Genomic DNA, 6,817 nt, shown 5'->3' on the forward strand with positions numbered 1-6,817 from the left:
GAAATAGCAACTTTAAACTTTGCCTACGTCTCTGTCAGTCGCAAGGAAGCTGTATTTGAAGGTGAAGGTGATTTTGTAGACATGTGTGAAAGACATGTTCTGAAATGCAAGTGTTGTTGTTTGGAGAGCACATCGGTTACGTGTCAGATGTGTAGTCAAGCAGTAATTTGTCGCCATAGCTGCAAATATTAGCCGGTAATATGAAGTGTTGTCAGCTAAAGTCTGATGATGCAGACGACCGTAAGGACGAAGTACCCAAGAGTACCGCTAGGCCGCGCCTCTTTAGCTCAGTGGTAGAGCACTGGTCTAATAAACCAGTGGTCGTAAGTTCCATCCTCACAGGAGAAAGATGAATTTTGGAAATCAGTTGCGCGTCGTGGCCGTATAGCAAACAGTACCTGTGATGACGAACAATTAGCGACAGGCGTTTTTTTAAGAATCACTCTCAGATGCGATTAAGGCGAATGGCGCAGATAAAGCATTTGCCAAAGCGGTACAGCATAAGGTGGGACGAGGCAGTCTGAATTACATTTTATAGATGTATTTCTCACATATCTCAGAGCCTCTCGCGATATTCGTCGTCGTCGTCGTCGTCGTCGCCGCCGCCGCCGCCGCTTCTGCAGAAGTAGCAAATGGCAATCGTAGCAAATGCGGCGAGGGACGCCCTGCCTTCGATTCCGAATGCACAAAGTGTGTGGTCTTGTTTCTCAGTCTATATTTGGTCGGTCACGTCAGAGGTTGAATGTAACGAATGGGTGGGAAAGAGCAAGGGGCAGCGGCTGTGTAGAACGAAAACACAAATCCTCAGGGGTGTGAGCGTTTCGAGATGAGTCGTATACATGTAAATGTTGGTCGTCAGTGACCGTGTGGCCTAATGGATAAGGCGTCGGACTTCGGATCTGAAGATTACAGGTTCGAATGCTGTCACGCTTGTGTTTTTCCAGTTCTGAAAAAGAAACATAACGTTTTAATGTAGCAATTGAGCAGTACGAAACCGTCTGAATGTTGCTGTTGACCATTTTTTGCTTGGAGATGCTCTTGAGCTTGAAACACACACAACAAGACCGGTGTTAACTAGCGAAATGGTCGGCAGAGTGCCGACACAGCGAGTTTTGACTATCACTTGCACATCTAAAACAACGTCGGAAAGTAACTCGTTCGGCTTTTGAGTCACATAAAGTATGTGTGTTAATTTTGACGCCACTAGCTCTGCATGTTGTCATGCAATTTCTTTACCTCTCAGAAATGATTATGACATAAAAGTGAAGTACGTGACGAGTGTGACGTTAGGAAAACATTAGGCATCATGGAGAGATTCTGTATGGGACCACCCAACCCAAACGAGTACTGTGTGACGTGCTACCCGGCAGGTATTCACCGAGGTAGCCGGCTAGCTCAGTCGGTAGAGCGTCAGACTCTTAATCCCAGGGTCGTGGGTTCGAGCCAGACGCTGGGCGGAAGGGAATTTTGTTCCGCTGCAAGTGTAAATTACCGTTTTTCTGATTAACGAGATTTAATGGAAATAGCAACTTTAAACTTTGCCTACGTCTCTGTCAGTCGCAAGGAAGCTGTATTTGAAGGTGAAGGTGATTTTGTAGACATGTGTGAAAGACATGTTCTGAAATGCAAGTGTTGTTGTTTGGAGAGCACATCGGTTACGTGTCAGATGTGTAGTCAAGCAGTAATTTGTCGCCATAGCTGCAAATATTAGCCGGTAATATGAAGTGTTGTCAGCTAAAGTCTGATGATGCAGACGACCGTAAGGACGAAGTACCCAAGAGTACCGCTAGGCCGCGCCTCTTTAGCTCAGTGGTAGAGCACTGGTCTAATAAACCAGGGGTCGTAAGTTCCATCCTCACAGGAGAAAGATGAATTTTGGAAATCAGTTGCGCGTCGTGGCCGTATAGCAAACAGTAACTGTGATGACGAACAATTAGCGACAGGCGTTTTTTTAAGAATCACTCTCAGATGCGATTAAGGCGAATGGCGCAGATAAAGCATTTGCCAAAGCGGTACAGCATAAGGTGGGACGAGGCAGTCTGAATTACATTTTATAGATGTATTTCTCACATATCTCAGAGCCTCTCGCGATATTCGTCGTCGTCGTCGTCGTCGTCGTCGCCGCCGCCGCCGCCGCCGCCGCTTCTGCAGAAGTAGCAAATGGCAATCGTAGCAAATGCGGCGAGGGACGCCCTGCCTTCAATTCCGAATGCACAAAGTGTGTGGTCTTGTTTCTCAGTCTATATTTGGTCGGTCACGTCAGAGGTTGAATGTAACGAATGGGTGGGAAAGAGCAAGGGGCAGCGGCTGTGTAGAACGAAAACACAAATCCTCAGGGGTGTGAGCGTTTCGAGATGAGTCGTATACATGTAAATGTTGGTCGTCAGTGACCGTGTGGCCTAATGGATGAGGCGTCGGACTTCGGATCTGAAGATTACAGGTTCGAATGCTGTCACGCTTGTGTTTTTCCAGTTCTGAAAAAGAAACATAACGTTTTAATGTAGCAATTGAGCAGTACGAAACCGTCTGAATGTTGCTGTTGACCATTTTTTGCTTGGAGATGCTCTTGAGCTTGAAACACACACAACAAGACCGGTGTTAACTAGCGAAATGGTCGGCAGAGTGCCGACACAGCGAGTTTTGACTATCACTTGCACATCTAAAACAACGTCGGAAAGTAACTCGTTCGGCTTTTGAGTCACATAAAGTATGTGTGTTAATTTTGACGCCACTAGCTCTGCATGTTGTCATGCAATTTCTTTACCTCTCAGAAATGATTATGACATAAAAGTGAAGTACGTGACGAGTGTGACGTTAGGAAAACATTAGGCATCATGGAGAGATTCTGTATGGGACCACCCAACCCAAACGAGTACTGTGTGACGTGCTACCCGGCAGGTATTCACCGAGGTAGCCGGCTAGCTCAGTCGGTAGAGCGTCAGACTCTTAATCCCAGGGTCGTGGGTTCGAGCCAGACGCTGGGCGGAAGGGAATTTTGTTCCGCTGCAAGTGTAAATTACCGTTTTTCTGATTAACGAGATTTAATGGAAATAGCAACTTTAAACTTTGCCTACGTCTCTGTCAGTCGCAAGGAAGCTGTATTTGAAGGTGAAGGTGATTTTGTAGACATGTGTGAAAGACATGTTCTGAAATGCAAGTGTTGTTGTTTGGAGAGCACATCGGTTACGTGTCAGATGTGTAGTCAAGCAGTAATTTGTCGCCATAGCTGCAAATATTAGCCGGTAATATGAAGTGTTGTCAGCTAAAGTCTGATGATGCAGACGACCGTAAGGACGAAGTACCCAAGAGTACCGCTAGGCCGCGCCTCTTTAGCTCAGTGGTAGAGCACTGGTCTAATAAACCAGGGGTCGTAAGTTCCATCCTCACAGGAGAAAGATGAATTTTGGAAATCAGTTGCGCGTCGTGGCCGTATAGCAAACAGTAACTGTGATGACGAACAATTAGCGACAGGCGTTTTTTTAAGAATCACTCTCAGATGCGATTAAGGCGAATGGCGCAGATAAAGCATTTGCCAAAGCGGTACAGCATAAGGTGGGACGAGGCAGTCTGAATTACATTTTATAGATGTATTTCTCACATATCTCAGAGCCTCTCGCGATATTCGTCGTCGTCGTCGTCGTCGTCGTCGCCGCCGCCGCCGCCGCCGCCGCTTCTGCAGAAGTAGCAAATGGCAATCGTAGCAAATGCGGCGAGGGACGCCCTGCCTTCAATTCCGAATGCACAAAGTGTGTGGTCTTGTTTCTCAGTCTATATTTGGTCGGTCACGTCAGAGGTTGAATGTAACGAATGGGTGGGAAAGAGCAAGGGGCAGCGGCTGTGTAGAACGAAAACACAAATCCTCAGGGGTGTGAGCGTTTCGAGATGAGTCGTATACATGTAAATGTTGGTCGTCAGTGACCGTGTGGCCTAATGGATGAGGCGTCGGACTTCGGATCTGAAGATTACAGGTTCGAATGCTGTCACGCTTGTGTTTTTCCAGTTCTGAAAAAGAAACATAACGTTTTAATGTAGCAATTGAGCAGTACGAAACCGTCTGAATGTTGCTGTTGACCATTTTTTGCTTGGAGATGCTCTTGAGCTTGAAACACACACAACAAGACCGGTGTTAACTAGCGAAATGGTCGGCAGAGTGCCGACACAGCGAGTTTTGACTATCACTTGCACATCTAAAACAACGTCGGAAAGTAACTCGTTCGGCTTTTGAGTCACATAAAGTATGTGTGTTAATTTTGACGCCACTAGCTCTGCATGTTGTCATGCAATTTCTTTACCTCTCAGAAATGATTATGACATAAAAGTGAAGTACGTGACGAGTGTGACGTTAGGAAAACATTAGGCATCATGGAGAGATTCTGTATGGGACCACCCAACCCAAACGAGTACTGTGTGACGTGCTACCCGGCAGGTATTCACCGAGGTAGCCGGCTAGCTCAGTCGGTAGAGCGTCAGACTCTTAATCCCAGGGTCGTGGGTTCGAGCCAGACGCTGGGCGGAAGGGAATTTTGTTCCGCTGCAAGTGTAAATTACCGTTTTTCTGATTAACGAGATTTAATGGAAATAGCAACTTTAAACTTTGCCTACGTCTCTGTCAGTCGCAAGGAAGCTGTATTTGAAGGTGAAGGTGATTTTGTAGACATGTGTGAAAGACATGTTCTGAAATGCAAGTGTTGTTGTTTGGAGAGCACATCGGTTACGTGTCAGATGTGTAGTCAAGCAGTAATTTGTCGCCATAGCTGCAAATATTAGCCGGTAATATGAAGTGTTGTCAGCTAAAGTCTGATGATGCAGACGACCGTAAGGACGAAGTACCCAAGAGTACCGCTAGGCCGCGCCTCTTTAGCTCAGTGGTAGAGCACTGGTCTAATAAACCAGGGGTCGTAAGTTCCATCCTCACAGGAGAAAGATGAATTTTGGAAATCAGTTGCGCGTCGTGGCCGTATAGCAAACAGTAACTGTGATGACGAACAATTAGCGACAGGCGTTTTTTTAAGAATCACTCTCAGATGCGATTAAGGCGAATGGCGCAGATAAAGCATTTGCCAAAGCGGTACAGCATAAGGTGGGACGAGGCAGTCTGAATTACATTTTATAGATGTATTTCTCACATATCTCAGAGCCTCTCGCGATATTCGTCGTCGTCGTCGTCGTCGTCGTCGTCGCCGCCGCCGCCGCCGCCGCCGCCGCCGCCGCTTCTGCAGAAGTAGCAAATGGCAATCGTAGCAAATGCGGCGAGGGACGCCCTGCCTTCAATTCCGAATGCACAAAGTGTGTGGTCTTGTTTCTCAGTCTATATTTGGTCGGTCACGTCAGAGGTTGAATGTAACGAATGGGTGGGAAAGAGCAAGGGGCAGCGGCTGTGTAGAACGAAAACACAAATCCTCAGGGGTGTGAGCGTTTCGAGATGAGTCGTATACATGTAAATGTTGGTCGTCAGTGACCGTGTGGCCTAATGGATGAGGCGTCGGACTTCGGATCTGAAGATTACAGGTTCGAATGCTGTCACGCTTGTGTTTTTCCAGTTCTGAAAAAGAAACATAACGTTTTAATGTAGCAATTGAGCAGTACGAAACCGTCTGAATGTTGCTGTTGACCATTTTTTGCTTGGAGATGCTCTTGAGCTTGAAACACACACAACAAGACCGGTGTTAACTAGCGAAATGGTCGGCAGAGTGCCGACACAGCGAGTTTTGACTATCACTTGCACATCTAAAACAACGTCGGAAAGTAACTCGTTCGGCTTTTGAGTCACATAAAGTATGTGTGTTAATTTTGACGCCACTAGCTCTGCATGTTGTCATGCAATTTCTTTACCTCTCAGAAATGATTATGACATAAAAGTGAAGTACGTGACGAGTGTGACGTTAGGAAAACATTAGGCATCATGGAGAGATTCTGTATGGGACCACCCAACCCAAACGAGTACTGTGTGACGTGCTACCCGGCAGGTATTCACCGAGGTAGCCGGCTAGCTCAGTCGGTAGAGCGTCAGACTCTTAATCCCAGGGTCGTGGGTTCGAGCCAGACGCTGGGCGGAACGGAATTTTGTTCCGCTGCAAGTGTAAATTACCGTTTTTCTGATTAACGAGATTTAATGGAAATAGCAACTTTAAACTTTGCCTACGTCTCTGTCAGTCGCAAGGAAGCTGTATTTGAAGGTGAAGGTGATTTTGTAGACATGTGTGAAAGACATGTTCTGAAATGCAAGTGTTGTTGTTTGGAGAGCACATCGGTTACGTGTCAGATGTGTAGTCAAGCAGTAATTTGTCGCCATAGCTGCAAATTTTAGCCGGTAATATGAAGTGTTGTCAGCTAAAGTCTGATGATGCAGACGACCGTAAGGACGAAGTACCCAAGAGTACCGCTAGGCCGCGCCTCCTTAGCTCAGTGGTAGAGCACTGGTCTAATAAACCAGTGGTCGTAAGTTCCATCCTCACAGGAGAAAGATGAATTTTGGAAATCAGTTGCGCGTCGTGGCCGTATAGCAAACAGTACCTGTGATGACGAACAATTAGCGACAGGCGTTTTTTTAAGAATCACTCTCAGATGCGATTAAGGCGAATGGCGCAGATAAAGCATTTGCCAAAGCGGTACAGCATAAGGTGGGACGAGGCAGTCTGAATTACATTTTATAGATGTATTTCTCACATATCTCAGAGCCTCTCGCGATATTCGTCGTCGTCGTCGTCGTCGTCGTCGTCGCCGCCGCCGCCGCTTCTGCAGAAGTAGCAAATGGCAATCGTAGCAAATGCGGCGAGGGACGCCCTGCCTTCGATTCCGAATGCACAAAGTGTGTGGT

General features: G+C 46.8%; 2 non-coding genes across 2 annotated transcripts; both read left to right on the forward strand.

The window, feature by feature from the left end:
• The first annotated feature begins 276 nt into the window (after positions 1-276).
• Positions 277-348, forward strand: Trnai-aau (transfer RNA isoleucine (anticodon AAU)). Its single transcript has one exon. It is a non-coding gene; the product is annotated as a tRNA-Ile (tRNA).
• Positions 349-6,391: 6,043 nt separating this feature from the next.
• Positions 6,392-6,463, forward strand: Trnai-aau (transfer RNA isoleucine (anticodon AAU)). Its single transcript has one exon. It is a non-coding gene; the product is annotated as a tRNA-Ile (tRNA).
• Positions 6,464-6,817: the final 354 nt, after the last annotated feature.

The sequence above is a fragment of the Schistocerca gregaria genome, unplaced genomic scaffold (genome assembly GCF_023897955.1).
Source record: "Schistocerca gregaria isolate iqSchGreg1 unplaced genomic scaffold, iqSchGreg1.2 ptg000169l, whole genome shotgun sequence".
Classification (NCBI taxonomy): domain Eukaryota; kingdom Metazoa; phylum Arthropoda; class Insecta; order Orthoptera; family Acrididae; genus Schistocerca; species Schistocerca gregaria.